The 26,682-nt window shown below is 37.2% G+C and overlaps 1 protein-coding gene across 2 annotated transcripts in view; it reads right to left on the bottom strand.

The window, feature by feature from the left end:
• The window catches only part of LOC149066851 (homeobox protein cut-like), a 179,534-nt gene extending 167,069 nt beyond the window's left edge, over nucleotides 1-12,465 (bottom strand). For both annotated transcript variants that reach the window (XM_089253180.1, XM_089253181.1), the window contains exon 1: nucleotides 12,218-12,465. The gene's annotated coding sequence lies outside the window, so the exon portion shown is untranslated. The remainder of the gene's footprint in view (nucleotides 1-12,217) is intronic.
• Nucleotides 12,466-26,682: the final 14,217 nt, after the last annotated feature.

Raw genomic sequence — 26,682 nt, 5'->3', positions numbered from 1 at the left:
CGTTATATCGGAGTTAGTTGCTTTTCATTGACGTTATAAGCTAGGTCCATTAACCTTATTCTCTGGTGGAATCAGTCCCGACCACCAATTATTGACGTTATAGACGATACGTGTCGTTACAACTGAGATCGTTATACTTGAGTTTGACATAAATCAGTGATTCCCAACGTGGGTGTTAATGTCCCCTGGGAAACGATGGAATGTTCCAGGGGGACGGTAGAAGCTACGAGTGAGCGGTAGAGCTACCATAGCATTCTATGGGTTAGATTGTGTTGGGGGGGGGCGGTGGGAGAAAAAAAAATTCTGTAGAAGGGGGCGATGAGGCAAAAAAGGTTAGAAAACTACGTTATATAAATTGATATTCGTTGGAAACTGAATTAAATTGACAGTTTATGCATTCGTTATAACCGTATAAAATAGTTCAATTAAAAATATACTAAAACACTTCAAAAAAAAAAAATTAAATGCCATAAAACTCCTAAAAATGCAAAAAATGCCTCAAATATCCATCATATTCAGAAAATATTCAAAATATTCTAAATAAAAGGATCTACCCATAAGGTTGATGCCCGCAACGAATCTCTTATACAATTTTTTTATTATTATTTATTTTTTTTCGGTTGTTCCCATGGGCGTATCCGCGTAAAAAACAGACACCACAGGGAGCCGAAGCTTTTAGGAATAATATTTAAAAAAATAAAAAACTTGCATATAAAGAGGGAGAGTAAAAGTCCATATAAAAAGACGTTAGGTCCAGTATTTTACCGACCAGGTCCGGTGTTATACAGCTGTTTACTCACCCGCCTCTCGTGTGTATGTATATTAAAGTATCGGCGTGTGGGGCAAAAAAACACATCTTTTCATCACAAGTGCCAAAATATATTTTATTTTACTTCAATGGCCGGCATTCGACAAATGGATGCCTTTGACACCACGTGTTGCTGGCAATATAATTTTTGTTTTTTAAAAGGAAAAACACATCTTTTTCCCCCCGTTTTTCAAAGAAAAGAGTAATGGAGAATATTTTTGTGACCCTTTTGACATGTTGAGGAACTGGTATATGGCATTCATTCATCTATAATATGAAGAGTTTTTTTTACTATTATTATTATTGCTGGTTTTTTTATTCCAGGCCTTTCAAGAACGTAATGACCGTACTTTTTAATGGCCGAAAAGAAAATGACCTTTGACCAATATACGTCGTCGGAGAAGAGCTTTAACGTTTTTTTTTTTGTGTATTATACATACGTGTGTGTGTGTGTTGAACGTCCGCCCTCGTGTGTAATTCCATTGAACGGAGTCATAACGTTGTAAGGGGGGAAGAAAAATGCCTCTCTATATTGGTTAAAAGTTTATAACTGAATGAATGACATGTAATTCTTGGGTTCGTTCAACCTTTTTTTTTTTTTTGGTTTTCTTTCCGGCTATTTGAATGAATATACGAGTGCATTCTTGTAAATTGAGATCCTCTGAGACAGTATTCCTCAACCTGCTCGTGGTCCTGGAATATTCTGGGGACCCGTGGGTCGGAATTAAGTTCAAGGGAAGCTATTAAAGGAGATCAAGGGAGTCTGTGAAGAAATTGTGTTTTTACATGATTTGTTAAAGCGCTGTTGATAATGTAATTCTCAAAACCATTGTTGTGACTATTTTTACCAAGAATGGACATACGAGAACATTCTTGTAAATTGAGATCCTCTAAGACAGTATTCCTCAACCTGCTTGTGGTCCTGGAATATTCTGGGGACCAACGGGTGGGAATTAAGCTCAAGGAAGCTATTAAAGAAGATCAAGGGAGTCTGTGAAGAAATTGTGTTTTTACATGATTTGTCCGTGGGTCGGAATTAAGTTCAAGGGAAGCTATTAAAGGAGATCAAGGGAGTCTGTGAAGAAATTGTGTTTTTACCTGATTTGTCAAAGCGCTGTTGATAATGTAATTCTCAAAACCATTGTTGTGACTATTTTTACCAAGAATGGACATACGAGAACATTCTTGTAAATTGAGATCCTCTAAGACAGTATTCCTCAACCTGCTTGTGGTCCTGGAATATTCTGGGGACCAACGGGTGGGAATTAAGCTCAAGGAAGCTATTAAAGAAGATCAAGGGAGTCTGGGAAGAAATTGTGTTTTTACATGATTTGTCCGTGGGTCGGAATTAAGCATAGACTTAAGATATAAATAGACCGCGCACGCTATTCATAAAACTTGTCGAACGTGAAGAAAAGATGAGCAGTATTGTCGGGGAAAGAACAGGTTCTGCGCTATTACATTTGGCGCATTTTCGCAGAAGCTAGGATGTTGCTGTAACGAAATTTGACTCAATTCGATCAAGTTGATGAAAACTTTCCTTCATTTTTTCAATGAATTTCACTCATTTTTATGTGAAATATTTAGGGAGTATCAGATTTGAAAAAATAAATTCTATAAAATAAACAAATATTGGAAAACGGAACAACGTATATGTTGCAAAGCCTAATTCATTTATATTTTTAAATATTCTCTTCATTCACTTTGTCACTTTTAATTTCGAAAATTTATTTATACTAGGGGTTATTAAAACAAAAATATATCTTTCCAGAACATTACAATTACTCTATATACTCATAATTAATGTATAATTAATTATAACGCATCATATTATGTTATGTAATGTAACACATCCACACTCATACCATATTCAGTCATGAAATAATATTCAAACAATAAGAAAAAGTTTCATTTCTAACATTCCTGAAAAACCTTTTATAACCTCATCACACAAAACTGTAAACACTTACATAATATTTCAGGATTAAAATATATTTTACTCAAGAAAATTACAGAATCTCATCATCAATTTCTCTAAATTATAAGAATTAAAATTCCATGTAGAGTATATATGTAATAATTTAAAGTGTGTATATATATATATATATATATATAATATTTTAGGATATAATATTTCATATATATAATATTTCATATATATAACATAATATTTACATATATATATATATATATGACATATGTAATCTCTTCGCTCCAAAAGTATGCATATGTTAATCTTAATTTAAGGTATTAAATCGTTTTTAGAATGATTCTTTTTCAAGATAACATCTGAGGTACACAATATATGACTTCAGGTCTTAGTACAGATATTGACTCAAAAAATCAATTGAATAATTAATTTTCTTGTTTGAAGAGGCAATTTCACAAACACAAATTAATGAATAAAATAATTTCTTTTATGTAATAGTTTTATCTCAGGTGTGAAGAGGGGTAAAAATACTATTATTTTTAGAGGTTGTTATGCATTTTTATGCAAAACTGCAATTGTCTAGAGGGGGGGGGGAAGTTTTCCTCACATTCTATTTAAATAGAATATTTTTCATAAATTTCTCCTTCTGAAAAGCATATTTTCTTCCAAGTTGAGCAAAACTCGAATGAACTCACTAGCTCGCCAAATCTCGCCAAATCTTGCGGAGACGTATATTTCAGTTAAAACTTCATAAAACTCACAATTTCAATCATTTATTGCCAAAAATTCTATTAAAACATTTAATAATGATTCATGGCATTTGAATTTTACCAAAACTTGGAACTTTAATTGAATTAAATCAAAAATGGAGTCGTTAAAAACTGAGATTACGTCAGAAATCCATTGCATCGTCAATTTAATATTCCAATTTTTAATTTATAAGAAGAGGAATAAGCAAAAAAGTATTCCCTTGTGAAAGGATACTGGTCCCCCTTTCCTAAACCGCTCAGAACATCCGAAAGCTGCGCAAGTGTTGGCCATTCTAATCAAAAATAAGACAGCACGTGTAGATCGTCATACGAGTAGCCATAAGGAAAGCATTGCCAGCGAGATTCCCTGACCAGCCTTTCGACCGGAGTCACGTGACTCCGGATCTTTGCTTCACATTGTAACCCCTCGCGCGCACTCTATAGTATTATTACTCTGTGGAATTAAGTTCAAGGGAAGCTATTAAAGGAGATCAAGGGAGTCTGTGAAGAAATTGTGTTTTTACCTGATTTGTCAAAGCGCTGTTGATAATGTAATTCTCAAAACTATTGTTGTGACTATTTTTACCAAGAATGGACATACGAGAACGTTCTTGTAAATTGAGATCCTCTAAGACAGTATTCCTCAACCTGCTTGTGGTCCTGGAATATTCTGGGGACCTACGGGTGGGAATTAAGCTCAAGGAAGCTATTAAAGAAGATCAAGGGAGTCTGTGAAGAAATTGTGTTTTTACCTGATTTGTCAAAGCGCTGTTGATAATGTAATTCTCAAAACTATTGTTGTGACTATTTTTACCAAGAATGGACATACGAGAACATTCTTGTAAATTGAGATCCTCTAAGACAGTATTCCTCAACCTGCTTGTGGTCCTTGTGAACCTTTCTGACCTCCTACATAATCTTGCAGATAACTTATAGGGGGGAAAATTAGTCTTGTTCAATCTTAACTTCAAAATATAAGAAAAAAAAATTGATAACATGAACTGAAGTCCTGATAACAAAAAACGAATTTTTCCCATGTTATGATATTGGTCCGTCCCGTACTTATAGAGAGTGACAACAAAAATTCCGAATGATTCTTATAAGCGGTATCGACTGCATCTTTATCAGTTTATAGATAGAAATTTTATCAGTTTATAGATAGAAATTTTATCAGTTTATAGATAGAAATTTTATCAGTTTATAGATAGAAATTTTATCAGTTTATAGATAGCTGTGGCATATAATCAAAGTATTACATATGTTGTTGACTGGTTTAAGAATTTATTGGGAAAATTCAATCATTGGCATTTCGAACCCTCCAGGTGAGGCTGAATCGGCACGAATTGCTTTTAGAGGCCCCTCCCCCCCCCCCATCCCTCTCTTTTGTAGCGTTAATCTCTATTTGTGGCTTCATGAAATTCAGTCTAATTTTGCGATTTCGGGAATCTTGGTTGATGAAACGAAATATCATTGTATTATATCCACATTGAGCTCCGATATACTTTTGTACGTCATCGATGTGTTGCGTAAATCCTCCCCGAGAGAACAAATATGATGCGTTGAAAACTAGAATTATCAATCAATTTTCTGCATCTGAAGCGTTCAGAGTTCGTATGTTTTTGTAAGAGTTGGACTTGGGTCATAAAAGACCAAGGCATTTATAGTGTGAAATGTTTCAAGCACCGAGATGCCACAAAATGTCCGAGAGCTCCCTGTCCTAACTAGTATTCCAACAAGAACGAGAAGGGAAGGACCACTTTTAAGAATTCACCGGTCCAAGTCCAACCTGATTCTAGCGAAATCCTCGACATAGGAGAGAGAGAGAGAGAGAGACTAACCTTAAAAACTATATATTAATAACCATGACGTACATGCCAGACATTCGAATTGCAAAATTTTCGCAATAAGCAGGCATTTTTTTTTTTGCAAATTTCAAATTCATGAATACGGTGGATCCCGATTTCACCGTTTTTTGAAAAAATGTCATAGAAAAACGTCACGGGAAAACGCTTTAAACGGGAAATCTTAATGAGAACTAATTAGAGTTGAGAACATGAAAATAGGTCGTACTAAGTGGAAAACGTTATAAATGGAACGTTATAAACGGCATCGACTGTGTGTAATAATTCTATATATTTTGACCAGAAATCATTACATGTATGAAACATATTCATATACAGGGCCGGATTAACCGATATGAAGGCCTTAAGCACTCAAATGATTTTGATGCCCCCCCATTCTCCCTAGTTTTAACCTTAATGCATGACCCGGGGCCTAGATGACAATTAGATCTGTCTACAATTTTCGAGAGTAAGTATGTAAATTGGTAAGTAGGCATTTTTAAGTTGGGGGGGGGGGGGGTCAAAAAAATAATTTCGCTCGAGACCTATGATGGCACAGGCTCGGAAACGTCAAGGGCCGGAGGGACCTCATAGCAATTTGATCTGGTTAAATTTTTGGAGAGAGTAAGCATGCAAATTGCTTACTGCCCCTGCATGCAGGGGTACTAATGGCCAGATAGGCAGTGGAGTATCAGAAAACTTTTTGTCTTTCCCGGGGGAGGGGGCTATGATGCTGTTGAGACGGCTCAGAGCTTACTTTATAGAAAATTCAGTAAATTCTTAATAAAAAACTGAGTATTAACCCAAGTTCCTGTTCGCAATTTACTTAGTTTCTCAGCTTTTGTGTCGCCCTCAGGGTGGCAACTAGAAACGAAAATTTACTCTGTTACTTGGGGACCTGTATACATTTCAGCACCCCCTCGCCGTAATTTTAAACGGGTGAAAAAAACTTGGCGTCCTTCCTGGTCCAGCACCCGGGGCATTAGATCCCCCCCCCCGCCCACTCCTTTGCCCTTTCTTATCTTTAGCACTTTTTAAACTTCTTCACTTTTGCACTTCTCAACCTTTCTTCAACTGTTCAATCAAGTGCCCTTAACATTTTAGGATTTTTTACTGGATGGTTGGATGCTGGGAAAAAAAATTTACCACCTATTTGATCTTTATTTGTGGGGGCTCCCCTTTTCTCCTGATGCCCTAAGCACGTGCTTATTTGGCTTAATGATTGATCCGGCCCTCTTCGTATAAATATGTCTGATGATACCAAATCGTTGTTATATCACCGTTAAAATCTATGTTAGTAGTTAACAGCAAGATTACCCATACTGTAATTTAACTGAACGGGATACGGGAATAATTGAATTGATTTGAACGGATGGTAGCACTTTAATTATGGTTATGGATGGATATTTCACAGAAATGTTTCATAAAGACTTGGTACGTACTGTGTTGGATACATTTAGGTGTATTAGGCCTTGAATCTTCAATACAACTGATAATCAATCATTTCATTTAACGGCCATTAGAAGAATACTCAATTACGGATTATTTTTTAAATTTTTAATCTAAAATGGGGTAAAAACATAATTGTGCATGGTAAGTTTTAAATTACGTAATGAAATTCATACATTAAAGGGTTGAAAGGACACCGACTAAATCATTCGTTTAACATCTCTGCCCTAATTTGTATTGGTTTATGGTGCGAGATCACCATGTACCTGAGTCCTGTCTAGGTATTGAGTTTCGGGCACTAGTCAAGTATCCAAGATATTATTTATCAACTTGTCGTCAAAAGTACGCAAAAGTTGTTGTTTCTTAAAAATTAATTTCTACCGAATAGCCGATCTTGCAATGTAATTTGTCTCTCAAACTTTTCGAACTCTCACATATACAGTCGAATCCCGTTTTAACGAATACCAGTATAACGAAAATCTCGTTTAAACGAACACTTTTCTAATCCCCCAGATAAGTTTAAATAGGAACAATGAGAAAAACCTGGAATTCCTTTGTAACGAAATTTTGTGACAACGAAATGATTTCTCCGGTCTCGTTCGTTATAACGGGATTCAACTGTATTCCAAATCAAATCACCGTAATACGAATTCTTTAATGTATCGTGCAGCTAATAAGCTAAAATAAATCGAGAATCAATAATACCATCCCATTGAAAAAAAACAGGTAAAAAATAAATCAATTTTCTTCTTCATAAACTATATTATAAAATAAACTTATAAATAACGAAATTATATAAATGAACATTTTTGGTATATTGCTCTAGTGCGTTTAATTTACAGAGAAAGGGCTTTACTCTGGCGCAATTGTTGCCTTCATTGACAGTTTTGTGAAAGGAACATATTCCGGCCTGCCACGTGATCAGCGCGGCCCCCTCTCGTGATCTATCTCTAGGATCAAGGACCTAGGGCCAGAGTGAAGGCAACAGAGATTGAAGATTTAAAGATGATAACATTCACCCATCAACAAAAAAGCATTACTGTTGAAATCCTAGATCAGTAGCACACCGTCTATGCTTCGAGTACACCTCTGGAAACGTCTAGGACAGCGTTTCTCCACCATTTCCAAACCCAACGGACCACCATAAGTTGGTTCGTGGACCATAAGTTGAGAAACGGGGCTCTTAAAAGGATTATTAGACCCCTTTGTGAATTTTGTAAATGCATAAAGACGCGTTTCTCTTGATATGCGCAGGATTTTCTTACCTTCCCTTAGATATGAGAGTGATTCTTACCTACGGCATGCAGGGCCATCTTAAGAACATCATGGGCATGCGTATTACTTAGCCCTCAGAAAATGCGCGTACTCCCAAGAAATCTGGACGAGGCTTGTGTATCCCTGGACATGCGTATTAGGCTCGCGTATCTTTAGAAATGTCTTCGAGATTTTTGTACCACTAGAAGTAGTACGTATAAATTTGAAAACTTGTAGTAGGAAGTAATAGTGGGGGAAAAAGTAGGAAGAGTGCTTTCTAACATGTTACACTTTCTTTGGTACTTTCGTGTGCCTTTTATCCCTTTAAGCGGTTTTTAAAAGTTTTCCTGATCCGTATTATAACTGCCACGTTGGGAATAAAAGCGTGTTAAGAACCCGAGATATTTCGAGGTGACCGGAATAAAGCAGATCAAGTTTGACGAGATATCTCGGGATTGCCGTTGAAAAGGTTAATAGTCCATCGCACACCTGAACGAGACGCACCAGATCCACCCAGTCTCCCACCAGTTACACACCACAGTTTGGGAATCGTTATCTTAGATTACTAATGGGAAATGAATGCTAATCCAAAATTTAACTTTTTGTAGAAAAAAATAATGACCTTTAGCTCTGGATCAACACTTGAGCCCATACCTGTCACGCCCGGGAAGGGGAGCCCAACTTCATTGTGAGCTTCATGTTAATGAGGCTAAAACTTTATGCGGGAGGGGGATGTTCAATTTCAACAGCATACAAAAGTGGTTCTCAACATATACGTCGCAGCTCCTAGGAGAGTAGCTGACCTCTTTATCAGGGGCGTCGTGGCATGCTGGGGATACTGATGTGTGTTCCTGTTCTCAGTGCTTTGAAGTGATTCCTAATGGATGCGGATATTTACTGGATTATTCAGTCTGAACTATGGCTGAACAACCAGACACACAAAATAGGATGAACTATGACTATGTCAAGGGAGCCGTGTGTCACAAAAGTTTGGGAAGCACTGGCATACAAGATTCTAAATTATAGAGGCTGGCTTTTATTGGGGGCTCCAGAACATTAATTGGTCCGAGAGCCCATAATTATTTTTTTCGATAAGATCAAAAAATTTGAGAAAATGTTTTTGTGTTATATTTTTTAAAACTGAAATTTATTTTAGGAATATGGTTGGAGGGTAGCGTGCAAAATATAATTTTTACAGAACATTATAGAGTCCTCGTTTTTCATAAAACCTGAATATGTACTCTGATACCCTTTTTACAGGAGAGAGAACCGATTCAACAAATATAATTGAAAAGAGACGCATACGAAATCGAGCAGAAACATAGAGCACACTTGGATGCATCTCTGAGCACTGCGGTGCTCGCGACAAGAGAAAAACTTCCTGTCTGTATAAGACTTAGATGAGCAAATAAAATTTTACTCGGTTTCTAGTTTTTTGAGAGGTTTTTTTTCAGCGCTGGGCCCACCCTGACAATTCTCGAGGTGCATACCGGCTTCGTGTTAATGAGACAGACGAAGGAAAATATTTAATTTCATTCAAGACTCTAAATCAGAGATCTTCAACGTTTTTCTAGTCGAGCGTTGTATGTATACATTGTTAGAAAGAACAACACCCATTTCGGCAAGTTGGACATACGGATGCACGAAATCAGAATGTTTCCAATCCTAGAACGCACAATTTGTGCAAGGTGGAACGTTGATCAAGTGCTCGTGAGCACGAAATCGGCCACGAGCATCGAGCACTCTGGGTACTTCGGGGACCATCGTGGTGCTCGCGAGCAACGGGTCGAAGATGCCTGCTCGAAATTATAGTTTCTGGCTCTGGTTGGAGTCCCAGAGCATTTACTCATCCGGGAACCGTAATTTTTTTCAAGCCGGCCACGCCAAGTTTTCTTCCCAGTGATTTAGCAGTTTCCGATGACCGTGCTCCAATTGATACGATTCTTATCACGTACAGATTGATTGGAGATATAGCTGATCTTTTGAAGATATAGCTTGCAAAATATAATTTTCACAGAATGTAATGGTCTAAAATTGGTCTAAAAAGACACTTTTATGCATTTACGCAATAAACTGAGGGACTGAACTCTAAATCGAGCACTCTCGGATACATCAGTGCTCGCGATCAGAAAAGAATCGGAAAAACATCCTACGGAGTCGAAGATGCATAAGAAAATGAAAATTTTATTCAGTTTTTCAAAAGAAAAGAGAGGTCTTTAAAGCCCGGTCCACCATTACACGTCCTGGAGGGTCCCAGCTGCATAGTGGGTCCATGTTGATGAGGTCGAAGACTCTATATCAACTATCTTCAACCAGTTGCTCGTTGGTCACCACGGTGCTCCCTGGAGTACCCATAGTGCTCAATGCTCGTGTCCGATTTCGTGCTAAGGAGCACTTGATCAACGCTTCAATTGGACATCTTCTAAATAATCGCATTCAAGGATTTAAATCATCCTGATCTCATGCATTCGTGTTTCAAACTTGCCATAAGGGTGCTCTTTATTTTATGATGGGTACAGGGGGTGCTCGCGACTGCAAAAAGGTTGAAGATCTCTGTTCTATATTATGGTGACTGGTGCACGCCCCAGAGCGTCTGTTTATCCGGAGAGGCCCATAACAACTTTTGACAGGATAGTCCCCGTTGGTAAGTTTCAGATTATTGTGCACCAAACAATCGGTACAATATCAACAATCTTATCAATTACAAGTTGATTGATAAAAAATTTTTGGATGATTTTTTTTAAATTTTAAATTTATTTTTATTTATTAATTTAATATTTTTTGGGAATACACATCGTGCAAAATATAATTTTCACAGAATATAACGTACACGCGGGAATTCTAGTTTCTCGTAAAACCATAGATATTTGGTCAGACAAGCCATTATTCAATAAATTGAGAGATTGAACTCTAAATAGAGCACACTCGGATACATCACGGAGCACTGCGGTGCTCTCCCCGATCAGAAAAATAATCGAGAAAACTTCCTATCGAATCGGAAATGAGCAAATAGAAAATCAAACTTTTATCAGTTTTTGTATCGGGCTTGCCAGAAGTTTGCCTTTCCGATGATTTGGCATCAGTTTCCGATTATTATGCGCCACGCAATCGATACAGTTCTTATCAAATTGATTGATAAAAAAAATGTTTTTAATAACTTTTAAAAATCTAAACTTATTTATTTCATTTTTTTTGAAGATATAGCTCGCAAAATAAAATTTTCACAGAATATAATGTACACGCGGCATGACATGGGAGTTCTCATTTCTTACAAAAAATTAGATATTTGGTTTCTTAGCGCAACTGATAGAAGGATTGAACTCTAAATCGAGCACCCTCGGATACATCAGTAAGCACTGTGGTGCTCTCTATCAGGAAAATAATCGAGAAAACTTCATATCGAATCGGAGATGAGCAAATAAAATGTTTCTCCAGTTTTGTTGAGAGAAAAGACAGATCACACAGTGGGTCCTGGAGTACCCGGCTGCATAGTAACCTCATGTTAAAGAATTGGAAATTTGAAGAAGAAAATGTTAAATTTCAACATCTGAGATTCTAAATTATAACAACTGACACGCAGTTGTTTTGAACCCCCGGAATATTAAATAATTAGCTCCCAAAAAGTTATAAAAGTTCTCAACAATACATCATTTTCCGATTATTGGGCGCCAAACGGTTGATACGATTCTTATAAGCAACAAATTGATTGTAAAATGAATATTTTTCATTTACAAAAAATTCCTATAAATATAATTGGGGAGAGATCGAATTCTAAATCGAGCACCCTCGGATACATCACTGAGGTGCTCTCGATCAGGGGAAAATAATCGAGAAAACTTCCTATCGAATCGGAGACGAGCAAATATAAAAAAAAATGAAACTTTCCATTAGTTTTTATATCGAGCGCTCGCCAGAAGTTTCCTTTCCGATGATTTGGCATCAGTTTCCGATTATTAAGCGCCAAACGGTCGATACCATTCTTATCGGCCGATGATTGGCTAGTATAGATTGGTTTTCGGTTTTTTGGTGCGCGGACCGAACGGACGGACGGACGGACAAACTTCAGCGCCCGTAAAATCGAAAACTTATCCGCGCGCGCGGAGAGAGTTAGTTCTCGATATTTCCAATAAATTTCTTAACAAAAATATTATCACTAAAAATAATAATAATTAATATCGACACTCACCTGTTGCCTTCGTCAATTGTTATTCATTTCCCCCCGAGTTGTTTTTGTTGTTTTTTCCGGTGTCTTTGACGGACAGTGGTCAAGCCGAGTGAGGAATGGAATTTCCGGGAAACGACCGCACTTTTGTATGAGGAAAAAATTTGTTGAAATGTTGAATTGGTCTGTTGAGGAGTTTCCAGCAACACACTGTCAGTGAGATTGAGAGAGAGAGAGAGAGGATTGTGGTGGGGATGGTTGTTGAAATAGAGCAAAACAAGAACTGAGCTCTATAACAAGAAGAGGAGGAGGAAAAGCTCAGCTGAAAATCTCTTTCCTCCCCCCACTTCCCCCAGGCTGTTCCCCCCATAAGCGATCCCCCCCCCCCTGCACTTTCCCCTTCAGACGGGTTCCCGCGTCCCTATCCACCCTGTTCACTTTTCCCATCTTATCCTCCCCCTCGTTTTTGGCTATGGTTGCTGGACAATTACACGGAAAGAAGCCAAGTTAATGCGCCAACTTCCACTCATACAATTTATAATCGCCACAATCTCTACAAGTGTGCGGAACCTTGAACCTTTCAGACACTGCGGGATTTTGAACCCCAAGGGCCCACAAGTCATACTGCGGACTTCCAATGCACACGGGGGCTGTTTTGAAGGGTGGGCTCTTCCAGGGCTCTTATTCAAAGGTGGGGGGGGGGGGGATGGTTATATTGTTTGAGAATTTTATGTATATTCTGAGATTATTATTTTTTCATTGCAATATAAATTTTCGTATTTTGTGAGAAATAATTTTCGAATTAAATATGAATTTGTAATTAAGTTCATTAATCCCAAAATTATTTTTCTTATCAATAAATTTTCATAAATTCTGTATAACTATTTTCTTTGTTAAATATAAATCTCCAATAATTCTGGAAATATTTTTCATTAATTATGAATTATCATAATTACGAAATATTTTTTCACTAACCATGAATTGCGGAATACTTTTTCCGTCAATTCTGAAATTATTTCTTTCAATATCTCTAAGATTATTTTTCTCATTAATTATAAAGTTATGCCTCTCATTGATTCTGAAATTATATCATTGAGTAATTCTGAAATTATCTCATTGAGTAATTCTGAAATTATCTCATTGAGTAATTCTGAAATTATCTCATTGAGTAATTCTGAAATTATCTCATTGAGTAATTCTGAAATTATCTCATTGAGTAATTCTGAAATTATCTCATTGAGTAATTCTGAAATTATCTCATTGAGTAATTCTGAAATTATCTCATTGAGTAATTCTGAAATTATCTCATTGAGTAATTCTGAAATTATCTCATTGAGTAATTCTGAAATTATCTCATTGAGTAATTCTGAAATTATCTCTGAACAACTCTGAAATTATCTCTTTCAATAGTTCTGGAATTATCTCTTTCAATAGTTCTGGAATTATCTCTTTCAATAGTTCTGGAATTATCTCTTTCAATAGTTCTGGAATTATCTCTTTCAATAGTTCTGGAATTATCTCTTTCAATAGTTCTGGAATTATCTCTTTCAATAGTTCTGGAATTATCTCTTTCAGTGATTGTGAAATTATCTCTTTCAATGATTGTGAAATTATCTCTTTCAATGATTGTGAAATTATCTCTTTCAGTGATTGTGAAATTATCTCTTTCAATGATTGTGAAATTATCTCTTTCAATGATTGTGAAATTATCTCTTTCAATGATTGTGAAATTATCTCTTTCAATGATTGTGAAATTATCTCTTTCAATGATTGTGAAATTATCTCTTTCAATGATTGTGAAATTATCTCTTTCAATAGTTCTGGAATTATCTCTTTCAATAGTTCTGGAATTATCTCTTTCAGTGATTGTGAAATTATCTCTCTCAATGATTGTGAAATTATCTCTTTCAATGATTTTGAAATTATTTTTTTCAACAATTGTGAAATCATTTTTTTCCATTTATTCTGAAATGATTTCTCTCTTTAGTTCTAATTTTTTTTCTAAAAAAGTAATTTTGAAAAAAATTATTTCACCAATTAATTTTTTTTTTTCATTGAGGTTTTCTTGAAACATTTCTATTGTAACTATGTAATTGTTTTCATTGCCTGGCCACCGCAAAAAGCTTCCACCGCAAATCATAAGCAAAGCAATGAATACCCTTGTATTAGAATATTGTGTTGTTTGGAAATTTTGTCATTTCGAAGATCTAAAAATTTTGTTTTTGTAGCGGGGAAAGTCGTAAACATATGGACCCATGAGATACGTGTGGCCTTCGGAGTTATTTTTACAGGGTCCCGTTGTCCGTTTGGCGAAAATGCCTGCTTGTTTGAGACAGCGGTTCTTAACCTCGGGTCCTTGGAGAGGTCTTAGGTATCCGTCAGTTTGGATGAAAAACATTTAACTTAAGACGCCGACATTTTGCCCTGTGTGTGTGTGTGTGTGTGTGTGTGAGAACAGTTTTTTTCGTAAATTCTGAAAAATACGGGAACTCGAGTGATATGTAACGGCACCACATGATATAACTACACCCATAGACTTAACATTACAAGAAACCTCCGAACAACGGCCACTTTGGACATGGAGTCGGGGGGGAAATAACATATATCACTATAAGAAAAATAATTTTCAAGCTGATTGTAAAGGGAGTTTTCCCGCTCCCCGAACTTTATGGGGACGCTTTCTTATCTTGGGTACAAATGCTAGATTGGTATTGAAGGCAGTGGCGAGGGGGAAAATCTTGAAGAAATGATGTAGTGGACAACAGAAGAGACCTGTTGTCAACACTGTTAATAACTAGAGGCATATGCAAGTTCACGCCACGCTCTAGCCCAAGGGATGGTTCACATGAAATGGTGCTCGCAAATAGGAATAGAAATGTAAAGGGTATTAATTTTTTCAGAGGGATGTATGTCAGCGCCTGTGTCTTCAGCTATTGGATTGGACTCAGGAATGCCCTGGAAAGATCTAGTAATCTAGTTCATAATTCCCCAAACTTTTTCTTCCATCGTGCCCCTTCCACAACATTTTTTTGTTCTTATCGCCCCCAACTCAAGCCAACTCATAGGATCCTATATTCAATCCATAGCTTCTACTACCCCCTGGATCATTCCATCGCCCTCAGAGGGAGATATCGCCCACTTTGGGAAACACTGGTCTAGTTAAAGAGTGTGTTTTCACACTTGTTGCTGGTACTCCGTCTTCGTCTCCATATCAGTTTTTCTCACTTGTGTTCTACCTGAGGACTACAAGCTTGAATTTTAGAATGTCATAATAGTGCTGTAGATAGATTAGTTATTACAATGTTATCAATATATAAACTCATATATTTTAGTATAATCAACTATATAACTATCGTAATCAGTTATAGAATGGAGTGTCATTTCACATGCTATGTACGTGCATCGCAAGTTTTAGTTGTTCTTTTTTTTTGCAGAAATAAAACTATCTCTCCCAATAACGGCCACCTCCCAATAGCGGCCACATTTTCACGGTCCCGTTAGTGTCCGTTGTTGGGAGATTTTACTGTATTTCAAATCGTATATGCTCAAGCCATGGCCCACGAACCAAATGTGGCTCGGGAACCTTAAACCTAATTTTATAAAAACGAACTACGCGGCACATAACCACATCACTTGAATGACCCACTGTGCAGTTCCAAATTATTCGAGTAACCTGTGGAAAAAGCCCAGGTCACTTAAGTGACCCGCGGCACATTTACATATCACTTGATTAACGTGCGGCGCAGTTGCAGAGCACTCAAGTGATCTGCGGTGCATTTTCAGGTCATTTACATGACCCGCAGTACATTTCCAGTTATTTAAGTGACCCGTGGTGCGGTTACACATCACTAGAGTAGCCCGCGACACATTCTTAGATCACTTAAGTGACCCGTTGCACATTAACAGATCACTTGACTAACGTGCGGCACAGTTGCAGAACACTTACGTTGTCTGCGGTACACGTTCAGATCATTTAGGTGACCCGCAGTACATATCCATGAGCATGACATACTCGTCAGAAATGTAAATTCCCCAAAAATGATTATTGCTTGCAAAAATTCCTTGAGTAGTAAATATTTAGAATTAAAAACTAATAATTATTATAATTATTGAAAAAGAAATTATATAATTGGAAGAAAAAATATTTCCCAAACTAATTTATTTATTTTATAATAACCCCAGAAGGCATGAAATGCACACTGGAATAATAATAATAATGAATAAATAATAAAGATAATTAGATGTTTCGGAAATATTTCCGAATTAGTGAATAAAATTGATGAAAATCCATAATATTAATGGAAACAATATATATTGTAGAAATAATTTCAGAAATACTTTTTATAAATAGCTTTATACATACTAAAAATAATTTCATAATTATCTTATATATAAATTGTAAAAGTATATGCTTTTATGTATGTTTGTTCTTCATACAAATCTACAATTTTAGACCGATCATCACAGAATTTTGCATATATACTATACGGGATCCGACTTGAACGGTAGGATGCTTTAAAAGTTCAGGCAGAGCTGGGCAAATACCCGAAATGGGCGAAAAAACCGTCGGGCAACAATGGTTTCTGGGCCTCAACAGTCACTTTCGGAACGTTTACTTTGATTACCGTGGTTTCCTCGCAATGCGTTTTCGACGTGCACATGCCTTTACAACGGTTTGTCACTTCTTTAATGCTGCCAGTATGATGGTTTATTCCTGTATAATGGTTTGTCGCTTTCTCAATCGTCTCAGTAATAGAAGTAAAAATCTACAATTTTAGATCTCTCGATCGTCAATAAATTTTTCTTATATACTAAATGGAACCCAACTTGAACGATAGGCTACTTCAAAAGTTCGTCAGAGCAAGGGAAATGCCCGAAATCAGCGAAAAAACTGTCGGCAACAATGGTTTTTGGGCCTCAACAATCACTTTCGGAACGTTCACTTTGGTTACCGTGGTTTCCTAGCAATGCGTTCCAGACATGCATATGCCTTAGTAATGGTTTGTCACTTTTTCAATCCTCCCACAGAAACTGAATAAAACCCGGGCAGCGCCGGGTATTATAGGTAGTTATTTCACTCTTTTTTTCACTTTTACTCATTCGAAACATTTCAGAAATTAGCTTCTACACGCTTGAAATTTATCTTGAATTAAAACTGATCACTATGTATAACTAAATGAAAAACTATGAAAATTGATCAAAAAAATTTCAACCATAAAATTTATAAAAATATATGTTTGAAATTTATTTTTATTTTATTCTTGTGAAGAGAGAAATCCGGCGGGAAACGAAATATATATTTCAACGTGTGGGGAAAGGAAAGATCTTGGCGACGTAAGTTTGGAGTTCTTGTGTGATAATTCGCCAAACGTGGCGATCGGTTTAGGAACTTTAATAAAGAGCTGAGAATGATATTGAGGTAGAGGAGGGAAGGAGGAGCGAGAGAGAGAGAGAGAGAAGAGACGAACAGCCACTTGGACGTTTTAATCATGTCCGTCCTGGTTCACTCACTGCAAGTATATTCCGCTCTTCATTCTCGATTTTCAAGACCTACATTTTAATACAAAAAATTACATCTGAATACCTACAAAATTAAAAAAAATAAAATTGAATGCCAAAACAATTTAAATTATTTGAAAATGCCTACAAAATTTAAATCACTTGAATACTTGCAAAATTTAAATTAGTCGAATAAATACGAAATTTAAATTTTTTCAATGCCTATAAAATGTGTTAATCATTTGAATACCTACAAAAATTTAAAAAATTTGAATATCTGCAAAATTTAAATTATTTGAATACCTACAAAAATTTAAAAAATTTGAATATCTGCAGAATTTAAATTATTTGAATACCTACAGAGCTTAAATCATTTGAATGCATATAAAATTTAATTTTGTATGCATTTGATTTTAATTACTTAATTTTTAAAATTTAGTTTTATATAATTTGAATAAATACTAAATTTATTTAATTTGAATAAATACAAAATTTATTTAATTTGAATAAATACTAAATTTATTTAATTTGAATAAATACAAAATTTATTTAATTTGAATAAATACTAAATTTATTTAATTTGAATAAATACAAAATTTATTTAATTTGAATAAATACAAAATTTATTTAATTTGAATAAATACAAAATTTAAATTATCTGAATACCCACAAAGTTGAAAAAAGATTCGAATACCTTCAAAATTTAAATTATTTGTATACCTACAAAAGTCATACCATTTGAATACGTTCAAAATTTAAATCATTTGAATACCCACAAAGTTAAAAATATTTCAATGCCTAAAAAATTTAAATTATTTAAATACCTACAAAATTTAAATTATTTAAATACCTACAAAATTTCAATCATTTGAATACTTATGAAATTATCCTGTACCAATAATTATAATTAAAATAAAAATTATGTAATTGTCCTAATTACTAATCAATTGATGACAAATTTTTTTGCTAATCACTTATCTTTTATCTGTATTTGGAAATGATTTAATTAAATATATTTTTAATTATTTTCATAACAAAAATACTTAAATTATAAATTTATCAAATTTTTCGAAATTTATAATTATTTCGAATAATTTAGCCTAAATGCAATAGGTATTATCCGTAACGATGATTTAGTCTACTGTTTCATAAACTGGGAACATACAGCCCAGGGATATTCTAAGGGGGCCGCAGGTGAATATCGAATGAAGGAAAAGGCTATGGCAGGTGGCAGGGGCCACAGAAATCCGAAAAAAAATTCAGATCTCCACTTGTAATATAAAATACAGGGAAACTCCTCTAAGACGGCCACTCGGCGTTCCTCAAAAAAGCGGCCGTGTGCGGAAGTGACCGCCGAATAGGGGTTGTGTGACAGAAAAAGCAAATTTCAGGGGGCGTGTCAAAATAACGGTTTTCAATGTCACAATAAAATCTTATGCCCTATTTACTTACAATGCCCACACAACAGATACATACACAGTGAAACCTCGCTACAACGATTCTCGATATAACAATAAATCCCTCTAGAACGGTATTTTTCAAATATAGTTCCTCGATATAACGGTATCATTTACTATGACAAACAATAACAATAATCTATCTATAATCTATCTAAATCGATCACATATTTCGGTTCTTCCGAGGACATCTAATGATATCTGTGTTGGGCATCACCTAATCACCGAAAAGTGTTAGGTATCGCTACTTTTTGTGTGGTACACCAAAGTGTACCGCGATAAACCCCTTTACAGGAGCACACAATACACTTCTAACTGAATTTCTTTTATCAGCTAATCAATAAAAATATTTTGCAGCGAATAAACATTCATAAGCGCATTTTTTGGTGATACCTAAAACGTCAATTTAGAAAATTTTCCAACAGCAGCATAAATTTGATGACACGTGATGATAATTTTGACTGTGGATTTAAAGCTAATTCCTCTACAAAGATATTTTTTCTTGGTTCGGAATCGTTATGTACATCGAGGTTTCACTGTATCTTATGCAGAACTTGAAATACCACAACATCCGATCATCCACATCATCCTTAATGTGTATTATCCGGGATCTGTTCTTTCTTTATAGCAAGTGCTATGCATGCTCTTTCATCACATTTCTTTTACTCCCTCACTGTTGTTCTGCTGAATCTCTGAAGAAAGTATCCTCGAAGCTGAAACTTCCACATCCTTTACCTATTCAGGAAAGATCATAGACTATATTTGTCTGGTTTACCCTGTCACCCCGGGAGCAAATTTTTAAACAGTCTCACCAGCTAGTAGCAACCGCATAGTATTAGCCTTTGTCATCCTATTTGTAAATGTTTCCAATGTGCGATAGTGCCATACATGAACAGAAAATCCGATTGATCCGAAAAGGTATTTATGCTGATGTATATAGATCATAAGGTTATACAAAGGTAACTCTCTCAGCTCTAAATGCACTGGGAAGAAACATAACGCACAAAAACGTGTTTTTTTCAAACTCATATCTACAAGGAAGTAGCCGCGGGAAGGTTGGCCGCTGACCGTATGCAGAGGTGGCCGCGGAATGGGGGTGATTTGTGTATTATGTCTATGGAGCCTATTGTCTGTTCCGAGGAATGCTGGCCGCGAACGGGGTGGCCGCCTAGGTGAGTTTCGCTGTAATTTCAAAATACCTCTCGGCATAAAGAGCAGTGTTTCCTGCAGCCTTTTCAGAAAAGGCTGTAAAAGAAATATATATATATATATTTTTTTTCGGGGCTCCTCTGTCTTACCCAGGGTCTAATAGAGCCCCTTACCGTTGTCTAATAGAGACCCTTTCTACTTATTGAATGGAATTTAATCAGAACTAAATTTGTAATAAACAGAAATTTTGTGTAAACCAGATTGATCTCTGGAACCCCGGGACACGAACGAGTCTAGAGAAGTTGGGAGATCATCCCTCCCAAGAGCCGAATTATATTAGGGGGGAAAGTCTACGTAAAATGCGGGACACAGTAAATCGAACCTTTCGACATCGACGCTTACCCTCGGTAAGAGTTCAGTGATCCTCTTTCCCTTGCGGGGGGTTTTATGCGTGGTCGTCTGAACATCATGAGTCCTCGGGAAAAGTGATGTTCTGTAGGGCCCCCATACTTAGCTGGAAGTAAAAGCTTAAGTATTTACATACTTAAATTCAAAATCAGGACCAGATCTCGTCATGCAAGCCCCGATATGAGTCCTGATCATGCTCACATGGGCCCATGGGTTAAGATGGCCTTGGCTCTCTAGACTGCTTTATATTCCGAAAGTATACATATAGTCACATTCTCCCCACCTCATATCACTTGAAAGCTTTATTTCTTCACAGCCCTCAGTGGTCATCTTCACACCACTTGTCGTGGCTTCCCTTTCATCTGACTTTCTCCAGTGCCCCCCCCCCCCACCCCGTAGAATATCCCAGGACCACAAGGGGGGCTATATGGCCCCAGGGTGAGAAACACTGCCCTAAAACACCACACGAATTAAAAATCACTGCACTAATTTCCACTATTGATACATGTTGTAATATCACTTTCACAGGGCATCTCGTGCCCCCCCCCCCTCAAATGACACATCACTATATATGTCACAACTCTCAAATTTTTTTCACGATAAAATATAAAATTGCTCCCAAAATATCTCACCGCAACCTAGAAAAGCTCACTGAAGCAAAATGCATAGCATCCCCATCACTATCGACATCATTCCCTTATCTTTGAGCAGGACCCCTGAGCATCACTTTTTCGCAGGGCCCTCAGAAACTTTCAGAAGCAAAAATTTTGATTAATTTTGCTTTGTATGAAAAATTGACCTTTTTTGCAGTTTTTCTCAGGACCCCCCCCCCCCACAGACTAGGCTCCCTCCAGGAGGGCAGGCGTGAACCCAGGAAGATAAACTAGCAGAGTTGAGGTTATACGATGACAAGTTGTCCTGTATTTACGGGACAGAACCCGTTTTCGCGTTTTTTGGCCTTTGGGGGAGTTTATAGCCCCCCCCCCACCTCTCTCTTGATCAGCACCTGGCTGTTGGGGGGGGGGGGGATATGGCTTGACTATCTCTTGGCTTTTATAGGGCTGAAGCAATGGCTATTCAGACCCATCAGCAACCATCAGTTAAAAATTTTGATTTATTTTGTATAAACTAATGGTACAAAAAATTTAAAAATGTTTTTCCTCTGGGACCCCCAGATTTTTTCGTGGATTCCGGGCAATGTGTCAGAAGGGGCCGAATTGTGTAAGTTCATTGAATCATCCCGATTTACGGGACAGTCAAATTCTCCCATATCGTTCGGTTCTTGGTTGGGGGCGATTGCTCCTACCCCCAACCCCGGATCCACGCCTGAACGAACGCAGACATCTTCAGCTGTGAATGAAGCCGAGGCAAATTTTTTCTGATGTGAATGGAGAGCGGAGGCCGGTATCTGCAGTTTCGAATGGAGCGAAGGAAGACATTTGCAGCTGTTAATGGAGTGGAGGCAAACATTCTCGGCTTCGAATGGAGCCAAAGCACGCATATTCAGCTGTGATTAAAGCCTACGCAGATACCCTCAGCTGCGAATGAAGTCTAGGTAGATATCTTCAGCTGCGAATGGAGCGAAGCCAGATGGATCTACAGCGCTGTGTCGGAAAAGTGGCTTATTGTGTCGGTGCATAGAATCATCCCGTATTTTACGGGACAGACAAATTCACAAATATTAATGAATAATATTTAATAATACAAATATTATTCCACTCGTGGTTGGAGCAATCACCCCATTGCCCCTTTTCGATCCACGCTTGCACAGATTGGAGCTCACCCAGCCTCCAATCCATGAGGGGCAGCGATGGCAGGGCGATATTATTCAAGGTGAATTAGTACAGGACAAGGTCATCATGACCCATATTTATCACGTTAATACGGGACAGAACTGTTACTTTCGGCTTTAGGAAAGTTGATCACCCTCATCATCCCTCTAGATCCGCAACCGGTAATGGGGAAGGGATGATATTGACGTATTTCAACGTGATCTAAATATCTCTTGTTCTGACAGAGTGAGCAATGTCTATCAGACCCCATCAATAAACCAATTAAAAATACCCCATCGATCACCCACACACACACTGACATCAAAAATCACCTCAGAAACAAAATCCCACCGACAAATATTATCTATATAATTTTTCGGCAATTTTTCGTCATTATCAAGTATTCACAAAGGGTCATAGCATGACCATAATGACCATCACTGAAATAATATAATAAAAAAAAAATCCTAATTTCTCTTATTCTTCATTATTCACAAATATTCGCAGCCAAGAAAAATTAGTAAAAAAAAAACTAATATATATATATAAGGCGAATATGTCTGGAGCGCCCCCCCCACACACACACACAAAAAACAACAAAGAGAATAATAATGATAATAATAATAATAACAATAATAACCACGAATCTTTTCCATCATATACCACCGAACATCTCATTAGATTTTTTTTTTTCCTCTCCCCAAAAAAAAGGCGGGGAGACCACGCGCTCGGAAGAGATCACGACTTTGACCTTGTGGCCGCCCCCGCATTTTTCGGCCATTTCTTTTTTTTTTTCCTTAGGTAGGCCTAGGCTCGAGAGAAAGAGAAAGGCCTTATGATCATATCTTAGAGAAGGTTATATTTTTAAAATAACAATACAATTTTTTGACCTCCGTGGAAATTTGATGGGCGTGTCTTTATAGAGCTCTCGATCACATCGACAATGCTCGCAAAACTTTCATTATTTCCAACAACAACAACAAAAAATACGGGACGGATGAATATGAAAACAGATGATTATATATATATATATATCCCGAACTGAATCATATTCAGTTTTTGCATACTGTATATTCGGATTTATTTGGAATGATATACCCCCGCTTGTGCTATCGGGATCATGGATCTAATCGAAGCGCATGGTCAACGCCGTCTGAATTAGAACTAAGCTTCCCCCCTCCCCCGTCTGTTATGATATGGGGAATTGGAAAATGGTAATGATTGGTGGTTAGGCTCGTTGAATTGACCTTAACTTGGCTGGTTGTATACAGACAAAAAGCGACCGCGAAAGTATATTTCAAAGGTTTGTAACCGTGCTCTCTTGATTTGGGATATTCCGGTGGAAATGGACAATGGCATCTTCAAAAAAAACGCTTCCCCTCCCCTTCTTCTGAAGATGTGGCTATCAAATTTTTGGCATTAACGGCTTTTATGCTAGAAAGGTGATGCATTCGCGACTTCTTCGCCGTAACGGTCGTTTATATATGGTTTATTTGCCATAACGGTAATTTATTTGTGGTCTCCTTGCCGTAATGGACATTTATCTAAGGCTCCTTTGCCATAACTTTGTCGTTTATAAGTTACGTGGTTTATTTTGCCATAGCGATGGTTTATTTGGGGTTTATTTGCCATAGCGGTGATTTATTTGTGGTTTCCTTGCCATAACGGACATTATGGTCTTATTTATCAATTATTTAAGACTTATTTGCCATAACGGTCGTTTGTATGGGGGTTTGTTTTCCATAATGGTCGTTTAGATGAGTTTTACCAGCCATAACGGCAATTTATTTGTACTTTCCTTGCCATAAGGGACATTTAACTAAGCCATTTATTCAGTTTTGCATACTGTACATTCGGATTTATTTGGAATGAAATACCCCCGCTTGTGCTATCGGGATCATGGATTTTCATCATTTGGATGGATCATGGTTGGATGGATCATTCATGGATCATCATTTCTTTGCCATAACGGTCGTTTATATGTGGTTTATTTGTCATAACGGTAATTTATTTATGGTTTATTTGCCGTAATGGACATTTATCTAAGGCTTTTTGCCATAACGGTCGTTTGTATGGGGTTTATTTGCCATAGCAGTAATTTATTTGTGGTTACCTTGCCATAACAGTAATTTATTTGTGGTTACCTTGCCATAACAGTAATTTATTTGTGGTTACCTTGCCATAACAGTAATTTATTTGTGGTTACCTTGCCATAACAGTAATTTATTTGTGGTTACCTTGCCATAATGGACATTTAGGCCTATGTAAGGCCATTTACTCATGAGGGGCCATTCAAGTATTACGTAAGCAGATTTTCAGCCATTTTCAGCAATATTCCCCCCCCCCGTCATCAAAAGTCAGCAAATCCGTCAGCAAATCCCCCCCCCTCGATTCTGACGTAATACTTTAATGGCCCCTAATGTCTTTTCCCGTAACGGCCCATAGTTTCTTTGCCCAAACGGCAATTTATCCACAGCTTATTTCCATAACGGTAATTATCCCACTTTCTTTGCCCTCGGTAATTTATCTGTGGTATCTTTTTCATCACTGCAGTTTATCCACGATTTCTAAATATTTCAGTGAGCATTTGCTATACCTACTCATAAAGAGGACTGAACGCTGAGACATACCAGAGTGGTACAAGTAAACCACCGAAACAGGAGGCGTGGTAGCTATATTCAATTTCAACGAACCTGAGGAATTTTAAGAGAGTGCATCGATTCCGAAGTTACGAGGTTCATTAAGGGGGGGGGGGGTCATTGGAGGTTGGTAACTTGACAGTTTTAGTCGGATTTTTGTCGAATCTCAAGCAATCCTTGGTGATTTACCGCATCGATGGCAACGAGAGTCTTTTTGTTGGGACTGCAGCTGCAGGTGAATGGAGGTTACTTCCGCAAGGGGGGCGTATAGCTATTTCTCAGGAAGGGTCGCAAACCCTCTGTAACAGGATCGTCGTTATGTAGAAATTCTCAGCAGAAGTATTGGTGGTGCTGAAGGGATCAAATCTCCACTCGATCGGTTTCCTCATCTGAGGCTATCCAGTTTCCACTCTTGAAGAAAGGACGGATAGCTTGGATTCCGGCAGGAAGTCGCATCAATGAATTAGACACGGTGATAATAATAATCGACTGAGGGATTATTGGATAGAGTGTCCCTAAATCTATTTTAGGAATTTACGAGGTACTTGACTTGACAGACCGGCCCTAACCGCGACTCAATGACTAGAAGCTAGACTACGGGCAATATAAGAGGTTTAGTGGGTATGGGAGAGCTGATGCCACACGTGAAATACGCTCTAAAAAAATATACGGGGACTTTCAATCGCTCGGTTGGATCTCTGTCAGTAATTTGAGAACTTTTTCTCGAGTGTTTTCGAACATTCTGCGAGCTACCAGAATTTACGTGCCGCTTCACGTGAGCTTCTCAAATATAGACGTGTGTCCCTCGCACTAGAATTGATGGTTCCTGCTCGTATTTTTTCTGGACTTGAAAAATAACCAGATTAATACTTTGTGTCTAAAAAATTTTTCTTCCACTTATTTCATATATTTTCAGGAAAAATCCAGACAATGTGAATCCATCCTCGACCAATAGAAGGCTATCAGTAGCGTAACTTCAAGACGTTGCCCGACCGAGTTTTTCCACAGCAAAAAGCACTAACGTAATGACTATACTAACATATGAAGGTTTTTGGTGGCATTTTCAAACTGCAAAACTCTAAATTTAAATTTTATTTAAATTTTGGCCAGTGACCAAATTTCCGATTTCGACAAAATTTTTCTTCTTCTCATATATGCTCTCACAACTACACATACACTACTCACTTATCTTTCTTTACATACGTAGTCCCCAAGGCTACAGTTTGTAAGCCCGCAGATGGTCCGGGAAGAAAAATTTCATTCTGGTTTGGTCTGGACGTGTGTTCCCCTGGCTTTGTGAATACAGATAAACTTTTTCAGTCTCCCCGAGAGAGAGAGAGACAGAGAGAGAAAGATGCAGAGAAATTTTCAGGAATCGGGAAATAGAAGTAATTCTACAGGGTGTCCCGGAACTCATGGGCCAAATTTTAATGGAGGGTAAAATACACAAAAAGAAGCATTTTTTTGTATTGCAATGTGGGGTCGGAAATCAAAAGTGTTGGCGAAAAAACTCACAATGCTGAGGACATGAAAAAAGCTGCAACTGTTCGTGAAACGCTTGGCAT

The sequence above is a fragment of the Pholcus phalangioides genome, unplaced genomic scaffold (assembly GCF_987345545.1).
Source record: "Pholcus phalangioides strain wild (caught in Gottingen) unplaced genomic scaffold, Ppha-v1.0 ptg000032l_1, whole genome shotgun sequence".
NCBI lineage: Eukaryota > Metazoa > Arthropoda > Arachnida > Araneae > Pholcidae > Pholcus > Pholcus phalangioides.
The sequence above is the reverse complement of the archived record's forward strand: the minus strand, read 5'-3'. Positions and strand labels throughout refer to the sequence as shown.